Below are 24,439 nucleotides of genomic sequence, written 5' to 3'. Positions count from 1 at the left end.
AATCCAACATAACATGGTGTCTGAAATACAATGGATAGAGCATTTTACAAACCTTTTCTCAAAAAACATGGAGACTACATATGTGGCCCTAAACCCAGTAAGATCTTGGGACCTAACGATAACCAGGACAGATATTTACGAAAACATCAAGAGGCTAAGCACATCCAGAGCCCCAAGACCCGATGGCCTCACAAACCAGAAGCTAAAATGTTATCCTGAAGCATGGGCAGAATTATGCTACACTCTGTTCAAAAACATCATTGAACAAAAACAGATACCAGATACATGGAAAATAGCAATAATCGTGCCTGTATTCAAAAAGGGAATAAGAACGGACCCTAAAAATTAAAGGCCGATTGCACTTCTGGACGTTGTAGGAAATATTTTTGCAACTCAGCTGTTACTGAAGTTAACTGAATGGATAAAATCATCAAAGATTGCAGATGATCGCCAGACTGGTTTTGTCAGAGGGGTAGGCTGCGCACTAAACCTCCTCTTAATCAACTTACAAAAAATGTAAGCAATACGGAATAAAACCAAAATATACCTTGCTTTTGTCGATTTAGCTCACGCATTTGATACTATAGTCCGTGAGTTACTTTGGACTAAATTGAAAAAATGGGGATGCCCTGGAAGTCTGCTTGCTGCAATTAAAGAACATTATACTGATACCAATATTCAAGTCAGACTAGACCAGCGAGGAACCCTCTCAAAAGCGATCAAAACAACTAGAGGAGTGAAACAGGGGTGTCCCGTAGGAGCTACTCTCTTTAGCACATTTATATCAGATATAGGGCTCTTATAGTCAATAAGAGTTGTTGCCCCAAAAATAAATGGGAACAGACTAGGACACATCCTATATGCGGATAACATCGTGCTAATAGATGTAACACAAATTGGTCTTCAGAGGAAATTGACTGCACTTAAAGAATATACAGAAGCAAATGGCCTTGTGATAAACCCTGCAAAAACAGAGATACTGGTTCTCCAAAATTTAAGGGGCACGAAGATGACTGAAAGGTTTAAATGGAACCTAGGATCTCATTCAATCAAACTGACGACGGAGACGCAGTATCTTGGTGTGATAATAAACTTTTGCATCAATGATGACCAAATGGCTGAGAAAATTTGCCGAAAATGTAAAGACCTGGCGGCTCAAGGGTCTGTAATAAACAAAAAGTATGGGACCTATTTGTTAAAGCTGGTAATTGAATTTTATAAAGCCAAAGTTATTTCGGCCTTGACCTTTGGTGGTGAGGCGATGCTGGGGTGTTCGGCAGACATATGGTCTTGGTGCGAAAACACCTTCTGGAGTAGAGTATTAATGCTGCCTAGAGGAACTCACATTGCTTGCATTAGATATGAACTTGGACTAACATCCATTAATGCCAAAGTGATGTGGAATATGCTCAGGGTATACAGGAAGGTTCTAGGTGCTGACGACTTACCCCAATATCGAATTCTTCGCTCAGTGGGAGAACAGCAAAACAAATCGATATTATATAAATGGAAATCAGCCTGTGCGGATACCTTAAAGCAACTACTAGTAGATCAAGCACAGTTGATTGGAAATCCTGAAGCAGTCAAAAAGAAGCTGTGGAACCAAGACTGGTGCGAAAATTCAGACAAGCGAATGCTTCATAGAAGTATGGCGCAAGTAGCCTTAGAAGCAAGAGCATTCAACACTCTTCCGAAATACCTCCAAAATTTCCCATGTAAAAAAAGAAGGAATATCTTCCTGAAATTTCGGATGAACTTATTTCAAACTAAATCCGTAGCTAACATAAAAAAGAATGACAACAATCAGGACATAGATTGTAGATTTTGTAAACTCAAACCATTAAACATCAACATTAACATTAACATTAAAGCACTTGATGCTATATTGCAATAAATTAACTCTCTGAGATCTTCTGAGATCTACTCATGTGGGACCTGAAATTATAAAGCGACGAAATTTAGGTCTTGAGGATTGGTGGAATTTAATGTCAAATGGAACAGTAATGAAAATAACTTTTGCTTTAACAGCCTATTTAGAAAAATGAGAAGGTCTTATGGCTGAATAACGCACACTAAATGATAGTAAGCTATCACCCATTATATTTTGAAAACCCTAGTCATAAGTGTAAAAAAATGTTTTGTAAGACATGACATTGTTGGAGGTTTGTAATGATTGTGAGTGTTTTGAAATGTTTTGTTGAATTGCTATTTCCAGTACATATTTTAAACGTTTGTAATGAACTATAAAAAATAAAAAATAAATAAATAAGTCCCTTCTCCTTACAAGTCTCATAGCCGCGAGTGGAGAGTGGCAGGTTCTGCAGCCCTAGTCTTAAATTTCAGTTTCAGTGTACATGAGGAGGTTTTCCGGCACCCCTTCACTCTACTGTTGCAGACTCATTGGGTTCCTGAACCCACTCCTCTGGATCCTCCTTGTCTCTTTTCTCTTCCAGCTGCAAGCACTACGCCCATTGGATCTGGCATTCTAGTTCCAGTTCTTGGGCGTCAGGTAGGTTGGAGCCCACTACTCTCTAGTGCAGTGTTCGTTGAGGAACTCTTAAAATCCTGTCATCGTGGAGAGTGGGTAGGTTAGCGCCAATATGACTGTCACCTGCCAAGCGTCTGGTTAGTGTGAGAATGCTGCTTTGGTCCTCCACATTCTACCCACTGGCCCATCATTCGCAGGCTTGGGGAGGTACCTGGCCCCAAAGGACACTCGCCCATCTGCTTACAGAGCCTGTCACAGTATGAAAAAATACACAGAGCTACTGGATGAATATTCCTACCCCATCACACAGAGAAAAGGCCCGGCAGAGGGAGCATGGATCATGTACAAGAGACGATCTGTACTGCGTGTGCAGGTTTATGCACATCCACCCGCCATCAAGTTATGTTTTTCAATTTAATTCTGCTCCAAATCATGTTGCAGTCCTGTATGGGGGAAAGGAGGCAGGATGTAGAACTATTTTGTGTTTATGAATTCAACCATTCTGTCCTTCGTGGCATTTGTTTTAATCGTTTGTGAGCAGATAGAGCCTGAATCCCAAACAGTTTCTTTTGTAGGTGTGAGAAACCAGAAGGTGTCTCACCCACTAGTCCCTTCAGAGCTCTCTCTCAACGGCCATCGCCTTTGGATCCAGACCCTGCGGGTGGACCAGTGTGCGAGGATCACCTGGGTGAGGGGTCCTTGCGGAGTGGGACACAGGATGGTGAGATGCTGTTTACCTCTCTTTCCTTTAACATGTTTACCTCATCCTATCAGATAGGATACGTAGGAACTCTATCCCCGCCTCCTTTTTCCTGCACAAACACTTTCACACGTACAGCCTGATCTGGGAGAAAACAGAAAAATACCCGAGCAGTATACCTGACGTGTCCCAATAGAATGGCGAGGCGAGGTCAAGCAATTACTGACCATCACTCACACCTGATTTCCATTAAACTTCCCTACACGGATAAAAGGTGGAGCACGAAAGCACACTCGGAGCGAGGCAAAGCATGTTAGGAAACAGCAGTGTCAAGACGGCATCTGAACGAGAGAAGAAAGACTGCAAAACAGGAGGGGATCCCAAGGAGAGATGGTCCCTTGACCTTTCCGACAAGAAATCGTTACTTTCTAAGACCCCTAGAGATTAAAAATCATAAGACCAGGAAACCAGGCTGAGGAATCCTGTATTGTGTGTTGGAGATACCTGGGGCCTTCCTGCGTCACTAATCAAGGTGGGGAGAAGCAGCAGCCACCGTGGTGCTGTCCTTAGCTCCAAGAACAAAGCAGCATCAGTGAAATCAACACAGCTGGTGAGTTGGGGAGATCGATACAAGACCGGTCTGTGTTGAAGCCAAGGTTGCAAGCAGAAACATTGTATGGCGAGCGCTGGAATGAACATTGTTAAAAGGTATGTGATAAAAGACGCAAGTAAAGTTGAACTGCTGATGAGTGTCTGAACTTTGAAGAGACTTTGGTACGATACCTTTGACAGAGTGGTCCGGCACCGCGTGGGTGCTCAATCGAAGGTCTCTGTAAGGTGTCCAGCTATGAAGTGGCAGAAGTGAAAGTTAAAAGGGACATATTAAGAACAGAACAAAGAATTGTGAATCAAAGTGTTCCTGCGACGGGTCAAGCAAAATCCTGCACACAGTCGAAAGTCTTCAATTTTGATATAGTAAAGGAAGTTTGGAAAATTAGATACATTTGTACCGAGCCCAGTGAAGGTTTTGTGTTAAAGTAGGTCTGACCCTGGCGGAGGGGGACCCGGGCTGAACAGTGAATTACCACAGAAGTTGTGTATAGGATAATTATGAAAAGAAAGGAACTTTGAATGTTTGTTTGTCCCAACAGGCTCTCTGAAATAAGAGACTTTGGGCCTCATCACGAGTTGGGCTTTAGCCCTTAAATGCGGTGGTAACGGTATTACAGCCGCATTTAAGGGCTGGCCCTATCACAAGTTGGGTGCTAAATGGGCTGTTTTACCTCCAGCCTTTCTCTGGAGGTGAAAATCCCCTGTTTTCGGCTGTATTACCGCCGGCTGTCTTAGCCCGCATAAATAGCGCTGAAAATACCCCATTGAATCCAATGGATCCAATGGGGAATGGGGATTTACCGTTAACACCCAACTCGTGATCCGGCTGTAATACAGCCGGACCGGTCGGTGCTAGGGCTATTACAGTCGGGGGTATTACAGCCGGGAATACAGCCCAACTTGTGATGAGGCCCTTTGAATGGCAAAGTGACTGTGGCACAGAAGGTCCTGATACTGAGATTTTGAACTGCATCCTCGTACTGGCAAAGCCAGAGTACGTGCTAAGCTTGAGTGTGCCGCCTTGACCCGTGCTGAAAACGTGGGGAAGGGACGCTAATGGCTCAACTATCCTGACATATTATTTCTTGAACACTTTCTTTTTGTATAACATTGTTTCCCACACCATTTGTATTTAGAAGTAAGGATTGGCAATAGGTTTAATAGTATAGGCCCTTTTATTTTGACCAGACTCTACTAACACTGTGTTCTTTATTATTTGATAGTTGTAGCCTGCTCCCATCTTTAGATTTAGGATTAGATAGGCGTTTTTTAAACCCAATTGAAGTTCAATAAACACCCTTGAACTGTGATCACTTGTGTCTGTCTTCACTGTTTGATACCATGCCTTCCTTACATGGGGCATCATCTTGTTTCCCTCGAGACACGGAATTAGATATCTGGAAATTGCATGATTAGAAGGCCATCTCTCATAGTACAGGAATGGTGCCTTCAGGGGGACCCAAAAAGTTAACCTTGATATAGGTTGATAGGTCTAGCATTTCTTGTACTGCAAGCTGTACTGTGTTTTTCATGGAGAGCCGCTTCTGCTTAGTATAAGACACATATGTACAAAGTAACCCACCAGGCCGTGGTTTGTCTAATCAGGCATGAAATTTGACACCATCTCCCACACCTTCCGTGAATTACACTAGCTCGCCATCCCAGCTAAGGTCTGGTTGCAAAACTGCCTCAACTACAAGGCACCCACCACCGGTACCACCTGCCTACCTGATTGCCAAATGAAAAACATTGGAAAGCACACAGTGATCTCGCAGTAAGACTATCGCAAGACTGCGAACTAGACTGGTTTGCAAGGAGAAAACTAGGAAACAATCCTAATCATGCTACACTCCAGTCCTCTGGAACTCCATTCTGGTAGCAATCCAGACTGCTTCAGTTTAGGAAAGAATCGAAGACCCGGCTCTATAGAGCTGAAGGGCAGCACACAGCCTCTTGTTTTGTCTCCTGGGAACTCTCTAAATCAGTTGTTATATGCACCTTCCCATTCTATTCTGTCTCCCATGGCAAGGCTCCCAGTAAACTCTAGGGCTTGGACTACCATCTATTGCAGAAGTCCCTTCACTGCTTTTGTCATACCTTTAAACTAGGCAGAACTTAACATGTTACCAGTCACTCTTACTCAAAATAAGCACTCTTCAAGAGCAACTATGAACCATATTGTGTGCATTCTAGTTGGTGCAATGTTTAAGTGCACTTATGTGGGTTACACCGGGAAAATAAATTGATGTTTGACACACTATGCACACCACGAATCAGTGTCTACAAATCATACAGAGACAGGTTAAAAATAATTAATTCCAACAGATGCAAAATAGGGTACCCTCCCCTTCAAAAGAACATTGTTCTCTGAAAACAAGGGAATAGTGGGGTGGTGTCCTATGTGTTACTATTAAATAGTAGGAATGTCCAGACAGCAAGTACATTGTTGTAAGTTCCTTTTATTGAAACAAGATAGGGGGAAAACACAGAATAAAACTCAGTTCTAAAGGTGATGGCGCACTCCACCAAGGAATCTCCAAAGAAAACCAGCTACACAACCCCACCCCGAACTACAGGCCTTATAGTCCAGGATCCATCTAAGTCACAGAAATTGTACGACTAAACACCCCGACAACCAAAATCCTAAAGTGGACACACAAAATAAGAATGCTCCCAAATCAACTAATCCATAACGGCACACAACTGTCAAAAACATTTTCCATCCACAGGAGAAGAAACTACTGTAACAAACCAAGAGGCAAATGGGTTACCAACTTTCAAAGAAAATATACCTGCAATGACAGGCCTCATACTACAAGACAGGGTTACTTTCAAGAGAAGGTATTATGTCATGAAGGGCTCAGTTCTATAGTCAGCGAAAAACTTAGACAACCTGAAAGCTGACCACACCATAACATTTCCCTTAAATATTATTATTTTTCTTTTTTAAATTGTAAACTGAGCCCTAGCATTTCTACTACTTGTTAGCTGAACACATTAAGACTTAACTTTCAAGCACAAAAACTAACCATTCTGGTCTTACCTTCCTAACTGGTAGTGAAAACTAACTCCACAAAAGAGCGGAAAACCTGCGGGTGGAAGAGGCGTCCCAATTCACACTGCATAACTACACTAGAGAGGAACTTAGTGGTGACAAGCTGCTGCTGCATCATGACTGCAGAGAAGGCAGTAGCAGCGCTCGCCGTCATCTGTTAGCAGTGCGTGGGAAAGAGTAAAGGGCATAAGGAACACGGGAGGTAAATGAAGTACCACATAGGGAGATAAGTGCGGGCGGACACAGTACGAGCGACTGTACGCGACCACAGCTTTTGTACCTGAAGTAACAAGGAGACCGGCAGGACGATGAGCTATCACTAGAGGAAAAGACCACTTGACACGTATGAAGGCACCTCACAGTTGCTGAAGCAACCAACAGGTACGCACGTGTCCAGCGCGCTCTCTGTTGCTAGCGGACTCGATGGAAACCGCTAGTCAGTGTGCAGGAGCGCATTACGCAGCTCCAGCTTCTTCACCGCAGTGGTAAACAGTGATTCCTATATTTCCTTTGTTTTTCTAACACAAAAAACCCCCTATGCACTACATACATAAACAAAGACATTAGCAAAACTGGACAAGTATTATGAAGTCAAAGAAAACACAGTGCTTTACAGATATCGGTTTGCAACCAGAGAACCGAAAAAGAGTGAGATCATCAAGGAGTTTTTGACGGTGCAGAGGGGGTTGGCGGTAGAATGCCACTTCAAGATATGTTGCCAGGAGGAACATTTGGGAGATCAATTACTAACCAATTGTTCTGAAGATAAAGTATGTGAGCAACTCTGGAGGGAAAAAGATCCAAATTGGATAGAGCAGTAGAGATTGCCAAACAGTTGGAACACACCAATTCATGCATCAATGAGTTGTGCAAGGATGGTGCAAATAGGTTAGAGTGATTGTCAAAGACCAGTCTGGTGAGCAAAGACAACGAAGACAAACCCTTGTCCAACGCATTATATAAAGGTCCAGGGAACACAAAGACGGGTTCGAGGAATAAGGGTGCCGCAGACGCAGACTGGAGGAACAGAGGAAGAGGAAAGGGAAGTGCGATTAATAGGAGAGACTGGGTTGGAAAAAGACAGACTAACGGACAAGTGAAAAGCTGCTAAAAATATGGTAGCACAGAACACCTGGCCGTGGATAAGGAATGTACTGCCACGTTTATGGAGTGTAGATTGTGTGGGAAGAGAGGCCACATTGCAAGGTGCTCTAGGTTGAGGAGCGGGCGTTTCAGTGGGATAAATGAGAGTTTGGGCAATGAAGATTAAGTATGTGATGGGCTTGAGGTTGTGCAAGAAGTGAATGCAGTGAGTAAGGAGAAGGTAAAAAAAACCAAAGGCACGATAGAGGTGAATGGAGTGGGTGTTAAGATGCTAGTAGATAGTGGTGCAGATTATACATTAATCAGTAGAAAGAGCTGGGAAGAAGAATCGTCTAGGTGAACGTAGAAAGAAGCAAGCATCAGTGCGCATGCAGATGGAAAAATACGCATAGTGATAACTGGGAAACTTCATGCCAAGATTGTATTCAGAGGGAAAATCACCTTTAGTAAGGTTTTTGTAACAAGTGTTGAAGACAATCTGTTGTCATGGAGCTGCCAAGTTGCCCTTGGTATGACATTGGACCCCAACACCAAGAAACAGGTACAAGTCAGAGCAAGTAATGAGGTATCTGAGATTGCTACACTCAGTGAAGTGGATATAGCCAGGTGGGCCCCGAAGGTTTTTAGGGATAGTGTAGGTTGTCTTCAATGGTTTCCCCGCAAGATAAAATTCAGGAAAGGGGGCAGTGCCCTGTGTGTCAAAGCTCAGGTCTGTGGCAACGGCATACTAGAAGAAGGGTGAAATAGAACTGGACTGCATTGTGAGGGAAGGTATCATTGAAAAGACACAGGACATCGGAATGGGTGAGCCCAATTGTAGTGGTGAAGAAGGCTAATGGGGCAAAAGGCTCTGTAAGAGAGTTCAACAAGAATGTGGTCTCAGAGAGGTTTCCTCTACCAAAAATAGACAAGTTAATCTCTGACTTGGCAGGCTCAAGAGTGTACTCTTTGTTAGATCTTAGATTGGCATATCTTCAAATGCGTATACATCCCGAATCTTATGATATACTCATGTTCAATACGCATGTAGGATTGTTTAGATGTTTTGAATGCCCTTTGACCCGATTTCTGCAGGTAGTGTATTTCAGAGAGTTATGCACACTATATTTGGAGGCATTAGTGGAGTAAAGTATTATTAGGATGATAAATTGGTGTAGGGTAGGAACGGAGAAGAGCGTGACACTCGGTTGAGGTATTGAAAAGATTTGAAGTGTCCGGACTGACACTGACATTGGAAACATTAATATTTGGAAAATTGGCTGTAGACTAGCTCTAGGATATAGTTTGTCAGAGAAAGGACCGAGTCCCAAACATATTATGGTTAAAGCTATATTGGAAATGAGTTCCCCAAAGAATAGAGTTGAACTTGCATCTTTTTTAGGGATGAATGAATAAAATGCCAAGTTTGTTAGAGGCTTATACAACAAGACAGTGGCGATGAGAGGCCTCACCAGGAAGGCTGTGCAATTTCATTGGTCGGAGGGGTGTGAGAAGGAATTTGAGCAGGTAAAGCATGATCTTAAGCATGCACCCGTTCCTTAGCGATTCAGAGAGTGTACCAAGACGATAGTATTTATGGAGGTATCAGAATTTTAGGGGCTGTACTCACCCAAGAAGATGGTTCAAGGACATGCACCATAGCATATGCCTCTTCAGCGCTCAAGGAGGTGGACAGGTGCTATTCAGTGATCGAGCAGGAAGCTTTGGCGGTGTTGAGGGCTATCAACAAGTTTAGGGTATATTTGCACGGTAGTTCGTTTGTGATACAGACTGATCACAAACCCCTAGTGGTAATTTTCTACAGGAAGAGACTAGATGGAGTTTTGAGGAGGTTTCAAGGTGGGTTACCAGGCTGCAGGGTTTGGACTTCACTGTTGAGCATGTGCAGGGCAAAGAGAATCCAGTGGCTAATGCTCTTTCAAGGCATCTGGTTGTAGAGGAAGAGGGACATAAGGTGACAGTGGTGGATGATGATGTCAAGGATATTTTTGTGGTAGAGGAAAGTCACCAAGAGACTGAGTAGTTAGAAGAGTGTCAGGAGGATGGGGTGTATCAACAGGTCAAGAGTTGGATCCAGAATAAGTAGAATGTGGAAGCTCATTCCATGAGTGAGGCTTTGATGAGGAACTTAGTTTGGAAGGTGAATTTGTTTGTCATGGTCAGAGATTGCTGGTGCCAAGTGGTATGAGAGAGAAAGTGGTGGCGTTGGGTCACAAATCCCATATGGGCATTTGTAGGACAACGTTTCTGATCAGGTTTGATTTTTGGTGGCCACACATGGATGAGTTTATAGAAGCACAAGACCAAGGATGTGTGCAGTTTAGTGACAACGACAAGGTATTAGAAAAAAACAGTGCCTCCCATGGTTGTTTCATAGGTGCCCAAAGTGCCCCAGGAGTCCATTGCTATGGATTTGCTTGGACCATTCCATTTTCGTGGTGCCAGAGACAGCTATGTCATAGTTGTCATGGATTTACTTTCTAAATGGCCAGAGGTAGGTGTAATTAAGGACATCACATCCAAGAATGTGATTACGTTTCTTGAAAATGTGTTTTGGAGGGAAGGATGGCCCACATACATGGTTAGTGACAACAGACCTCAATTTGTTTCTAATCAAGGGTGGCTGAGAGAGAAAGGAGTGGTGCACTAGAGGACAGCGCTTTATCATCCCCGATCATGGATAGAATTCGATTGTCAGTTCGGAGTTGAGGAAATTGGCAAAACAAGATGGTTTGGAGAGTTTTCCATTACAGGGTCGCCCCTCATCCCTCTAGTGGTGTGTGTCTTTTGGGGGGGTCGAAAACACAATACGTTGCTGATGCCAGGATGGTTGGCTTGTTCCAGGATGGTGACTTTGGATGTCAGAAGGGTTGGCTAGGCACGCATGGTTTCGAATTCCATCCTTGTTACCAGTGTTATATAGTAGGAATGTTCAGACAGCAGGTACATTGTTGTAAGTTCCATTTATTGAGATGGTACAAGTGTAGGGGCTTCGATGAAGGGCTGGGCCCCAATAGGGGAAGGGAGAAGAGATACATAGACCCACTGGCACCCACCATCCAGTCTTACATCTTCAACAGCCAGTGATGTAACCAGTGTCACACACATTCACACATACACATTCCAAGCACTCAGCCAATATTCTCTCAATGACTTCACATTCTCAGGCACACAGGGACAGAAGATATAACAGATACATTACAACTTGACCTCTAACCACATGAAGATTGTTGAAACGGTTTGGAGTAAAGTATTTTAACATATACCATGTGTTTTGAGTCAGAAGAAGGAGTCGAACACATAGTGGACATTGCGAGAAACCTGAAGATGTCTCACACGCTAGTCTCTGGGGATCTGTCATCCAGGTGGAGCAGAAGTGGGACACTGGACGGCGAGACACGGTATACCCTTCCCTGTAACAGCTTTTCCCCATCCTTCCAGGTAGGATACTTAGGAAGTCAACCCTCCCACCCCCTTTCCCGACACAAACACTTTCTCACGATTAGCTCACTGTGAGAGAAAATGGACTAACCCCCGAGCCGTATACCTGACATGTCCCAACAGAAGGGTCAGGCAGTGTATGGCAATTACTGATAATTACACACACCTGACTTCCATCACACTTCCGAACACTGATAAAAGCCTGAGCACAAAAGCACACTCTGAGCAAGCCAAAGCACACGAGGAAGCAGCAGTTCCAAGATGGCAGTTTATTATGAGGAGAAAGTCAGCAGGAACAGAGAGGGTTGCAAGGAAGGAAGGGGCCTTGACCTTTTCAGAAAAAGACTGTTAATTTCAAGAGCTTTTGCGAATAAGAAACAGAAGACCTGGAATTAAAGCTGAACAATCCTGCATGGTGAGCCGGAGGTACACGGTACCCTCCCGTGCGGATAGCCAAGGCGGGAGAAGCATTTGCCGCTGTGCCGTGGTACTGTCCTTGGCTCCTACAACTAAGCTGCACCAGTAAAGTCAGCAAAGCTGGTGAGTCGAAGAGACTGATACCAGACCGGGCTGTGTTAGAGCCAAGGCTGCAAGCGGCAACATTGTATAGAGAGATCTGAAGAGAACAGTGTGTGAAGCCTATGTGTCGGGCAACGTGAATAATTAAACAGCAGATAAGTGACTGAACTTTTGAAGCCAAGACAGATACCGTAAACAAGAGTGTTCCGGCACCACGTGGGTGCTCTTTCAAGGTCTTTGTTAGGTATCCAACTTGAGAGGTTGCAAATGTAAAAAGGAATTGTGAGGTCAAAGTGGTCCAACAACAGGTCAAGCAAAACCCTGTGCACATTCGAAAGTCTTCGATAGTTGATGCTAGCTGAAAATGGTCAGAACCCAGCTGAGGGAGACAAATTCTGTAAGAGGAAGGATCTGAGCACGGATTAGGGGGATCTGGGGTGAACCGTGAGTCACCCAAGAACGAATATTCTATGATCATTGTAAAAGGGGCTCTGAGCCTGGAAGAGGGGGAACCAAAGTATTGATGGTCGTATCAAAGGGATATCAGCCCGGCTGAGGAAGATCCGGGGTGAAGAGTGAACCACCTGAATTGAATGCTTGTAAGAGGCAAATAGCTTTTTGTTAGTTTTGATACATCAGGCCCTCTGGATTAAGAGACTTTGATAAGTAAAGAGACTTGGGCACAGAAGGCCCTGATGCTAGTGATTGAACTGTATCCTCATGCTGAAGAAGCCAGAGACTGTGCTAAGCTCGAGTGTACCACCTTGTCCTGTGCTGAAAACGCGTGGAAGGAAGGCCAACGGCCTGAACATCCTGACGTATCATTTTGTAAACACTTCTTTCTTTTTCAAAAACACTACCTCTTCACTATTTGTATTTAGAGGAAAGGGTTGGCAATAGTTTTTTTAGTATAGGCTCTTTTATTTTGACAAGACACCACTAAAAAGAAGCACCTAAAAACCTTTCTCTTTGCTTCTGCCTTTTCTCCTCCTCTCCCCTGCTGACCTCCTGGCTGAAATTGAATCTGCATGGTTACCTGGACACCCTCTGTTCTCGGGCCCAGGTCCCTCCCCCACCAGTCACACACACCTGCACTGCCTGCCTGGCAACCCCGGCACTTATTCAAATTATAAGGAAAAGTGCCTTTCTCACTCAACTGCCATAGAGGGATTCCCAATCTAACTAAATTAACTAAAGGTGCTTGACCGTCATCATGAATCCAATCTCAAAATGCCCCGAGTCAAAACCTAAATCTACCTGACCCTTCCACTAACTGTAACCACTAAAAGTGCCAAAATAAGGCTTCTCCTCTGGCTTTCTCTCAGGGTTTTCTTGTTCTACACCAATCTTCAATATGTAAATCTCTATCTTTCATCAAATCTGTTCCTTATGATATACTTTTCTCTGGTTTCATACACAAGCTCCTGTAGCTCATCCTAACTGTTCAAAGATCCTGGGCCTCATTACGAGTTCAGCGGTAACCTGCCGGTGCTACCGGCGGGTTGCAGCTGAACTGGTAACACTGTTTCCACTGCCTGAGCCAGGGATGTCAGGCGACAGAAAGTGTAAATCCCCATTTCCCATGGAGTCCTATAGGCACCCTTAATTCAGGACCACCACAATTGTAATCAGGCCCCTTGTCTTCTTGACATTATGATTCTGCTAATTGTTCTCTATGAGATATTCTCGTAAACACCTTCCTTTCATTTCGTGTTGTTCCCTTGTTTTGATAGGCTTGTGAGTTCCCCACTTTGTGGGGCTTTTAAATCCACTCTTTTTCTCCTTCTTTGGATCACTCTGTGTTTTTAAATCATAACACTTTTGACAGTTTCTCATTAATTGATCTGCCCACTCTTCAATAATTATGATTCAGGGAATTATCTCCTGTGGCTTTCTTTCTCTCACCCAGGATATTTGTTTCCACTTTCTTAGTGATTCACAATCACTCTTTTCTTCAGGTTTTTCGAAAAAGTTCCTCAGACATCAAATTATACTGATTTAATATTCTGTTATTGCCCTTATTGCAATCATAGTCCCATCTCCTTATTATGTCTTGCCCCAGCAGCCTCCTGCTTCTGTCGTTCACTCCTGTGCTTTAATATGTCGTGGGTGATTTGAGAAACCTGAAGGTATCTCCCTAACTAGGCCTCCGGGATCCGTCATCCAGGTGGCCAGGACACGGCCATTACTATTGGATCCAGTTCCTGGGGATGGACCAGTAACCTGGATGGGAGTCCTCGGGGAGTGGAAGCGGGGAACACGGATGGGTGAGATGCGGTGTCCCCTTCTTATAATACCTTTTTGCCATTTTACCACGTAGGCTACGCACACTCTACACCCCCCTTTTCCGACACAAACACTTTCGTACACCACGAAAGACAACAGACTAACACCAGAGCAGTTTACCTGACATGTCCCAATACACGGGTCAGGCAACTAACGCAATCACACACACCTGACGGCCCTTTCCCTTCCCCACAGGGATAAAAGGTGGAGCACGAGAGCACTGTACGAGCAAGGTAGACCGCACAGCGAGACAGCTATCCAAGCATGGCAATCCAAGAGAAGGAGAAAGGCGGCGGGAACCGAGAGGGTAACAAGAAGAGAAGCAATCTTGCCCTTTCCATCTCAGGCCCGTGAAGTCTCAGTGGAAGGACTCGTAAGACCGCGAACAATAACCAACGTGTATTGCAGCAAATGTCAATGGTACACAGAGCACGCCGACACTGATAAGCAGGACAGAGAAAGACACCTGCTAACATGGTACTGGCCTTGACTCCAGAAAAAAGAAAAGCCAAGTGGTTCATCACAGCTGGAGAGTCTTTGGGAGAACCGATAAGAAACCAAACTGTGTTGAACGAAAAGTAGCAAATTAACGAAAGTTCAAAGGACTGTTAACATTAAGGGAAACCCAGCTGCAGAGGGATCCGGAACCACGTGGGTGCTCACACAAGAGACTCTGGTAGATCCTGTGTTAGATGAAACTACAGAAACCAGAAGGCCTTAGGAGAGCCGCAATAGAAGAGTCAAAGTGGTCATACAGGGGTCTAGCAAAACCTCTATACAGTCGAAATTCTTTGATCCACACGTGATTGGAAAGCTAAGGGAGAGGAATCCTGCGTAGTAAGAAAAGGAGAAAGAATTGTGTGATTGGTAGTAGTGAACTTGACAGGAAGCATGATGCCCTAAAGAGCATTGTGATGACAAGAGTGAACCTGATGGAGGGATGTCCACAGTGTGTGTTAGGGAGAATTCTCTTATAAGGCTAATTTCCCAAACCTAGTGAGTCGCCCAGCAGCTTTGCTGGATTTTTGGGGTTTGTTTTTTTCTCCTGCTAAGAGTGAGACTCTTTTCCTCTCACTCTTAGGCATGATTTGAGGTATGTCTTTGACTTTTTGTGTGCTTATGGGCTATGGGGTCTTGTACTCCATAGGGTATCATCTGTTTTTCATGTGTGTTACACAGCACCCTCAGTGCAGTAACACAGGGGTGTCATAGTGACTCCCAAACATAGACTTCATACCCTGGGACTGACTACTGTCTCCCAGGGCATGTAAAGTCACCATTGACTTTACTAGTCCTAAATTGTGAACAGAACCAGTACAAACCATCATATTGTGGAAGTACTGGAAGGGGTTAATTATATTGCCCCTAGGTCTGTTTTCAAGGGGGCACTGTCCAGTCCCCCTTTGTCGAGTTTCTGGCTGGTGGCAGGAGTTAACACGCAAAATATTTCACTGGAATATTCTCTATGGGATTTTCCCATTGATTTTAAACGCACCACTTTTTGGTGCAATGTTAAAGATACCGCCGGTTTATTTATTTAAAATTAAATCAACGTTTGGGTCTTTTTGCCAGAACTGTTTTCTAAAATGGCGTTTGTGTCCGTCTATGTAACTCTGACCAAGGTCGAGCCCTTTGTTCCACTTTTTGCTGGGCTTCTCCACAGAAGCCCTCCAAATGGTGCCACTCTGTCTGGTTTCCACAGGATGTGTGGTGAGGGGAATTGGCACCCTGGACTGCGTTGCCTTAGCAACTCAAGTCACACTCTATTCTATTTGGCCCAGTGGTGAGCCGCCCACAGAAAAGCCGGGGGTTTTTCTGCATAAAAGCAGGGCTTTTGGGACTGGAACTTCAGAAGTCGCCACAGAACCTAAGAATCCGAAGAGAGAAGAAGCTGAGCCATCTGCAACGACGACACCACCGGTGAAGCCCTGCTGCAACTACCTCACCACTTTCCCGACGACGAGAAGATCTTCTGCTGGACGAGTCTTCTTCCTCTGAGCTGGTGGGACCAACCAGTTCACCCCTTTTGCCTTCCAAAGACGTCTCTTGGTCGAATCGCCCGTGCCAAGCACCCCGGCGGCCGGATAGCCAAGCTTCACCACTTTGACCGCAAATAAAAGGAAGGCACCTTTTATCGACGAACTCCGCGGCTGGTTTCATCCCTGTGCAGTGCAACGACTCCACGTTTCCTCCTCGACGAGATCCTCTCTTCCTCTGGTGGAAACAACGAACTGCAACCACTGCCAGGAACAACTGCCACCACTGGAGCTTCCTCTCTCTTAAGGTACTGTGTCCTGCCTGGCCTCCCTTTCTTCAGTTTGCCCAAGGTGACCCTTGAATCCTTGGCTTGCCAACTGGGTTGGCCCCAGACCTTCTAACTTTACCTTCTTGAATCACCCCAACCTCTTTTGAACATTCTGCAAAGACTTTTAGTGCATTTTAAACCGTGTGATCCTGGGCACATTTCGCTTTGCTCCCTTTAAAGTGGGCCTGGCCTATGAACTTTGGCTCTACAGTATACACTGCCATTATTCCCTTGCTGAGAACTCCTAAAAGTGTTGGGACCTGTTTTATTTGTATGCTCTGCCTTTTTCTCTCCCTTTAACTGAACTATTGGAGTGACATCAGGTTATGCGCTCAGATCTGTTTAACAAATCGTTGTGTTTTAACTCTGACTTGTCTGATAGTTATCAAGGGAGGTGTGTATACTTTACCGGACTGTGATTTAACTTGCTTTTGATTTAGAGTGCTAGTATATTGCCTAAAGTGTGTTTTAAATAAATAATTATATACTTTTTATACAAAGCTCTGGTCAGTGTTTGTTTGCTCTACTGTGTTTTCAGCCCTATTGTGTATACTCTATATACTGCCCTACTCTTCTTGAGAGAAGTCTGACTGCTCAGCCACAGCTACCAGGTAAATCTGGGTGGTGCAGACTGCTACCAATTGGGTTTACTGCTTACTCCTGTAGTCTTAATCTTTTTGCAGTGTTCCCTAAGGGAACTGCACAGGATTATGCCTAACAGTGTGCTGTTTAAAGAGACATTACTACTCCTGAATGCGGTAGGTGACATTGATTTGGAATAAAAGCCATAGTGAACCCGACAGAGGGAGGCTAACATTTGAGAAGGGTCCGAGCCCGGAAGAGGGAGACCCAGGGGTGAAAAACCATCATCCTAGTGCAATCTGAAAGGAACTTTTGTTTGTTATTTGGAACACATCAGGCCTTCGGGCAAGAGACTTTTTGGTAGAAAAGAGACTTGACCTCTGAAGATCTTGATAGCTGAGAACTGTTGTCTTGTGCTTGAGAAAGCTTGAGAGTGTGCTGTGCTCAGGAGTCTCACCTTGTCCTGTGGTCAAAACGTGGGGAAGGGAGACTCACAGCTACCACATCCTAACATATTACTTGTGAACACTTCTTTCTTATGAATCCTAACCCACACTCTCTTGTGAATTTAGTGTAAGGTATGGCAATAGCTTTATTAGTATAGGCCATTTTTCTTTTGACACAACACCACTAGGACAGTGTTTTCTTTATTTGATGGTCGTAACTTGCTCCCATTTTAGCTTTAGGTTTAGATTAGGTGTTTTTCCAACCTGCATATCCAGTTTAATAAACACCCTTGAACTGTGATCACTTGTGTCTGTCTTTAGTCTTGCCACCATGAGTTCCTTACAATTGCCTTACAGGGCTCGGTGTTCACTTATTCATGTTGGTTTGTTTTCTCTCGTCTTCCCTTCGGGCTTCACACACGTACCGGTCTCAGCGTCTCTGCAGCTGGCCATGTTCAGCAAACAACAGCGGATGGGAGCTGCCAACACACCCGGTATTCCAGCTTTTGGCGTTGTTAGATGGGCACCTGGCCCACAATGTTACTTCCGTAGTCACGTCACCACGTTGAACAGTTCCTCCAACTCCGTCCTGATAAAGACTTTGCCTCCGGTGACTGCACTTTGACATTCTCTGCTTCTCACAGTTCAGCACATCCCGTGTTCCAACTCTGCTCTGGCTCTCCACAGCATTCTGATATCAGGGGCATTCCCCTGTGAACCCTTCTCTCTCCTCTCTTCTGGTCTACTCGCCCCCTTTCATACGAGTTTTTTCATAACGAGATATTCCCTTTTCTTTCAGAAAACGTGCTGGATTCAATATTGCCTAAAGCCAAATAGAAGGACGACACAGTGTTTATGTCGGTAGGCAGTCCCATTTACAAAGATAACGTGTCCTGTATAGGCTGTTACATTCGGGAATGGGAGTCCTTGTCCCCTAAGGGGGGAGTCACTTCCAGTGAGGTCCCACTTGCTCAGACCTCTAGGGAGGGTCTTGTGGAGCAGGGTCACTTCCCTAGCCTAGGAGGGGGTGGCTTCCCCTTCGGGAGAAGAGACAATTACTCCTAATTCATCACACATGGATGCGATGTTCTGTGAATCACTGATTCCCAACACTACTTTTCCAATACAAGTGTATTCATTTGTTATAAATGTTTGCTAAAAGTCATGGGAACAGTTCTAGATGCAATATCTTTTGGTATTTTATATTCTGCTGCATACAGAAAATTCCAGTTTCAGAGCACTTGATAACAGGTTTTCGCACTACTATTACCCTATTACCACATTTTTGCTACTCACTTCATGACCTCGAAAAGATGAAAGCATTAGTCTGCCCAGCGGAGTATTATCCCTTTGTTTAGAGTGGCAGGTCCTCAGTGGATATGCACACACTATGTGTAAAGCTACCCTCTCCACTAAAGTTCCTGAAATTCAGACCCTGCATCTGCAATTGAAAACTAAACTATTGATTAAAGCTGTTAGGTTTACTCCTGCAAATATCTGTTGCGAAAAGGTTTTCAGTGATCCACAAGACAAATCCAATAGGTTTTCAGTTTTGATTACAAAAACGATTTTACTAAAAACAGGCAATGGTGTTTGATGTCTAGGTGGGTTCCTTGTACACCTATCCCTCAAATTTAGAGGAGTCTCCCACTGCCCTAACCCAGTCTCCCTACTCCAACAGGTCTTATTGCAGTGTCAATTTACTATAGCAAGGGTATCCTACTCTCTGGTCTATCCCTCTCTGGGCCTCAAGCCTTATCTTTCTTACTCCCTCCTGGAATATGATAGATGACAGTCTCTCAACCATTCCCTTATTCTCTTGGCCCTATGCCCATCTTCTATCTTCTCCACATTTCTCTCTGTCGCACACGGTCTCCTAGGATCATCTCTCTCTCTGCCTGCTCCTGTCTCCACCCTCCAGCTCCCTCCTGATTTTACCTGCTTCCCTCCAAATTGCAGTCCCCCAACACTACCCCTGCCTCTACCCTCCCACCTCTCCCTGCCCTCTCTCTCCCTCTCTCACGCAAACACACACACACACACACACACACACACATTATCCCTCTCACATTCCTACTCTCGTCCTTCAATAACTCTCTCTTTACCTTACACCCAATTAGTACCACTCCCTCAGTCCCAACCCTTACCTGCACTTTCTACAAATACACCAAAAGTCTCCACCAAGTCCTCACCCACTTGCTACATCCTGCTCTCTAGTCCTTTGGACTTTCTGCAGTTCTGTTGACCGCAACCAAACACCTCTTACTGCCAGTTAACTGCTGGCTTTTTAAAGTCCTCCCCATTCTGACTAGAAGTGTCCCTCTGCTCCCATTGGTTACCCAAGTCTTCTGTTTCTCTGGGTCACTCTATGTCTCAGCTACCCCCATGTGGGCCTGGATAGCCCCTGGAAGTAGTCATAAGAAACTTTAGCCCTTCCCCTTTCACCCTCCATCTTTTTCATGCAGTCTATGTGGTCATTGTGTCTGTTTGTTCTCTGCATCTCCCCTTCAATCAGTAAATCAGTGGTCCAACAGGGTTTTGGGCTGTGGCCTAGGTCCCCATTACTCGTGAGCAGTCTCTTTCTAGTTCTTGCTCTGCCATAGGTTCCCCATTGTTCCACCATACCTTCCCCATTGTTCCACTGCAGACAGAGTGTGGGTTGTGGGGTAGGTGTTGTGAGAGGTCAGAAATGAGAGCAGGATACAAGGTTGCCATGATTTTGTGAAAGATATTTATTACATGAAAATGGGTTGGAACAATGCCTCTCTGACCTTATGCTAAAGAGGAGTTTCCCTACCTATAAACCAAAACTAAGGAGTCTGTCTGCGTCAGGATGTCAATAACTGAAACCCTGTCCTTGTGTCCAAAACATCATATTCTGACCCTCACGCTACAAACAAAAAACACTAAAAATGTGTAAGGAAATATCTCCAACTTGATACTGGCAACAAGTGTTCACAATGAATGTTCACAAATGAAGAAAGAATAGTTCCAACAAAAACGTTCTCCAAGATGGAAGTCATTGGATCCAGAGGGTGGACTCCTTCCTCTGGATTCTAAAGTAGGATGGCAATAGTCTATTTTACTAACAGTTCCTTTGTATGTTGCTGTGATTCACAAAGTTCCTGTTTAGGCACCAAAGTCTGTAATAGTGATTCTTTAACACTAATCTCTCCTAGTTCAGAAAATTCATTTACACCAATCTGTCCTTAGTTCAGAAAACATTGGGCCTCATTACGACCCCAGCGGTAACCGTGTCAGTAAAAACGGCACGGCTGCCGCAGGAGTCGTGTTTTTTTCCAGCACCTGGCAATGGGGAATCACCGGGGCATTACAGCCCCGGCGGTCCTGGTAATTCCCCAACGCCAGGTGCCGGAAAAAATGACTCCCCATTCCCATTCGAGTCCCATAGGGGAGGACGGAAGCACCGGCACCGTTCATAATGATGCTGGTGCTTCCGTCAAAGTCTGCGGGCGGGTGCCGGTCTGCCCGCCAGGTCAGAGCACCCGCCAGGTCAGGCCACCCGCCTGCAGAACTCGGAGTGTACCGGTCCAGTAACAAGGGTGCCGGTATCTTACCGGCACCGTTGTTACTGTGACCGGCACACTCGTAATGAGGCCCCCTGTATTTCTTTCCTGGAAGCTTTGCAAATTACCTGGTATACTCCCCTGCCAGGTTTCTTTTTGCAATGCCAACTGCCTGGTGTACTCTTGTACTAGGACTCTTTATGCAAAATCAACTATCTGGTGCATACGCCTGGAGGTCTTAACTTGTGGTTCTCACTTTCCTGGTATACTCCCCTGACAGGACTTCTAACGTGTTTCAATTGCCTGGTATCTTGCTTTGCCAGGACTTCTCACATATTTCAACTGCCTGGTATCTTGCTTTGCTATGGCTTGTCATGTGTTTCATAGTCTCTCTGTATCACCAATACTGTATGCATTGCTTCTGGCTTGATAAATATGTTTGTGGTACGGTTTGTTCAAGATTTGCCCCACACTTAAACTTCCAGGTTTCCATAGCTCATTGGGGATTGTACTTTGCCTTTTCTGAATTCAAACAATCTTCTCCTAGTGTTAATAATGGTTTTACGCTCAAACTTAATAAACAATCTGCTCACACTCACTCATTGCTGTACACATATTTCATCGGCATTCCAGCCCCACGCACCACGTGGCGAGGTTTCTTCATTCTGGGTACTCATGTTGTCACCGCTGCTTCCTCTGTACCTGTTGCATACTGTACGTTCTTACCTGTTACACCGGATTGACACTATCAGCCCTGCTTTGTATTCGGAACTTAACCTTCTGAGTGACACTTGCCTATTCATGTAGCCTCAAAACCACATGGTGAGGCTTTCACAAAGTGTGCACCCATCCTAATGTTGTTTTTTATCCATTGTACCTGCATATTGATGTAGCCTCCTCACCATGAGGTGAGGCAATACAATTTTGCATTTAGCCTATTGTTGCTGCATAATTTAATGTAGCCCCCCGCACCATAGGGTGAGGCTTTCCATTGTTGCAATAAACCTATTGTTCATGCATAATTTGATGTAGCCCCTGCACCATAGGGGGAGGCTTTCCATTGTTTAATGTAATCTATTGTTCCTGCATAATTTGATGTAGCTCCCCTCACCATAAGCTGAGGCTTTCCCAAATTGTGCACCCACTCCAACCTGTTCACTTGCACTTATATACCCTTCGCCTCCCTCCCTTCTGACCATTTCCCTTTCCTCCCCGTCCTGCACATTCCCTCCTTCCCCTCTCCACTCTTTCTGCTACTGCACTTGCCCGCTCCGAATTGTCTCATGACCTAGTAGGAACATTACTGTTTGTCTCTCTTCCCCTGTTCATCCCCACCCTACACTTCCCCTCCCTCCCCCTGTCGCCTCATTTCTATTACTGTACTTGCACGCTCCGAATTGTCTCAAGACATAGTAGGAACGATACTGTTTGTCTCTCTCCCTGTGTCCATCCCCAACCTAGACTTGTTTTTTCCCCTTTACCTCCTCCTCCATTGTCTTGATGCACCTTGACACACCTTTTTGCTGTAAGGGCACATTATAAATACACAATACATAAACTGGTTTTGGCATGATTGCCGGAACGCCCCGCAGCCCCCCACTGGCTTCGGGTAGACTCACCCGTCTAATTCACAGTCACCGGTCCGCGCTTCTGCAGTGTGTTGCTTTCACCAGCTTTCCACACTGGAGTGTGCAGATGTTCTGGCTTCCTTTACAGCTCGGTGGTCACACGCCTGCTTCCCTTCAGGTCCCAGAATGGAGAACGTCACCTTCTTGAACTGCCGAGCGCTCAGGACCTCTCTCGCGGCACCCAGCATCTCCAGAACACTTCGGTCTCTGGCTGGTATGTGATCTCTGTGTTTGTGAGCCTTCATCTTCTCCTGCATTGCCTCTCACAATAGTGCGCTGGCCATGTTTAAATGTCCTGTGCACAGGTGCTTTGGGAAATCAACTAGATTTCATGCAATGTTTCAAGCTCTTGGTACCTTGCTTGAACTCTTTCATCCTCTAGACTCAGTACTTGGGGAATTCTGGGAGTTGAAGTCCATAGGGGTCATTAGACACATGGTATTTGAACAGTTCTTCTCAGTGATTTTACATACAGGTATTTCAGAAGAAAAAAGATGCTGTGTTGGAGTTTTGTATGCTTGTGTCATAGGTGGGTGCTTCACCAGAAAAATATGAAGAAGAGGTTTCTGTACTTCTTCTAGAAGGGGGAACAAGCGGTTGACAATATGCCACTAGAGTCTTGTGTATTAGAGGGCTTTCCTCATGGGAAAGGGGAAGATACAGGGTCTAATGCAATGAAGCCATGACATCTTCCTGGTAGTTGTATCCTCCCATTTGATCCTCCCTCATAAAGTCACCTAAAGGATCACAATCAGGTAGCAGCTGCCATCCTATTGTCACATTGGAGGAAGTCACCAGTAGGAAATCCATGATGACTTCATTGGATTCATCGCAGTGTTGAGTCTCCCATTCGGCTCCTGAATTGGGAAGCCTAGTCCATTTCAAGTTGGGCAACCATTTTGTACCTCCTGTCCATCCGGATGTTGTCAGTTCGGCCCAGCTGCATTGCAGTACATATAGCTTTTCTTCCAACAGGGATGCTTCCTAGGAACTATTATCCATCACAGGTGTCTAAGGTGCCTGGTGCATTCAGGTCACTGCAGTCTCTCGAGAACCACCTGGAAGAGAAGAACAAGTGACCTGGCCAGAACAGAGGCCGATAAGCAGCAGGTCAAAGAAAGGGTCACCAATGTGCATGTATGGCTCCAGGCAAACTCAACTCTAACACACCACCTCTGGGGAATGTCTCGCTCTAGTGTTGCCCTGCTAAGCTGCCTACCCAAGGATGTGAGGGGTCCTTGGCTCATGACCCCGTCACGCTGTCCATTGGGAACTAGGCTGCAATGAAACGAACAACGCTTACAACAACGCTTACAAGTAAGATACTGAGTGCAACCTCAGGACAAACAGCACTATATATCATCACCTACAAGGAATGCCCACTGTCCAGTAAAATATATTTTAAAGCTCTGCAAAACCATGCAAATCAAACTGCTGTGCCATTCAAAACTAATAGCTGGTTATATTCTGCAGAGAACGAAGACAATGGCTCCCCAAAGTAAATCTCTGGCACTTTAAAAAAGTATTAGACTGGCAGATAAAGGGTAAAATCATTGCAGAATATATCCATCTGAGGGTACACTCACAAACTGCTCAGTCAAATTATTTTGTTGTGTTACAGTTGCCCAACTTGCTTCTTCCAAAATTCAAGTCCAAACCTCTTCATTTTAAGAATTGTTTATTTAATCTAGGAGAGATGACACACTTTAAAAATAACTAATTAATAATCTGCTTGAGACTGTTTTG

The 24,439-nt window shown here is 44.8% G+C and overlaps 1 protein-coding gene across 1 annotated transcript in view; it reads right to left on the bottom strand.

Moving 5' to 3' along the window:
• Window positions 1-24,439, bottom strand: part of CC2D1B (coiled-coil and C2 domain containing 1B) — a 2,515,186-nt gene that overhangs the window by 1,585,513 nt on the left and 905,234 nt on the right. The gene's annotated exons all lie outside the window — the stretch shown is intronic.

This window comes from Ambystoma mexicanum, chromosome 1q (assembly GCF_040938575.1).
Source record: "Ambystoma mexicanum isolate Mex_15411 chromosome 1q, UKY_AmexF1_1, whole genome shotgun sequence".
NCBI classification, from domain to species: domain Eukaryota; kingdom Metazoa; phylum Chordata; class Amphibia; order Caudata; family Ambystomatidae; genus Ambystoma; species Ambystoma mexicanum.
Note: the sequence above shows the minus strand (reverse complement) of the source record. Positions and strands in the feature narration are given on the sequence as shown.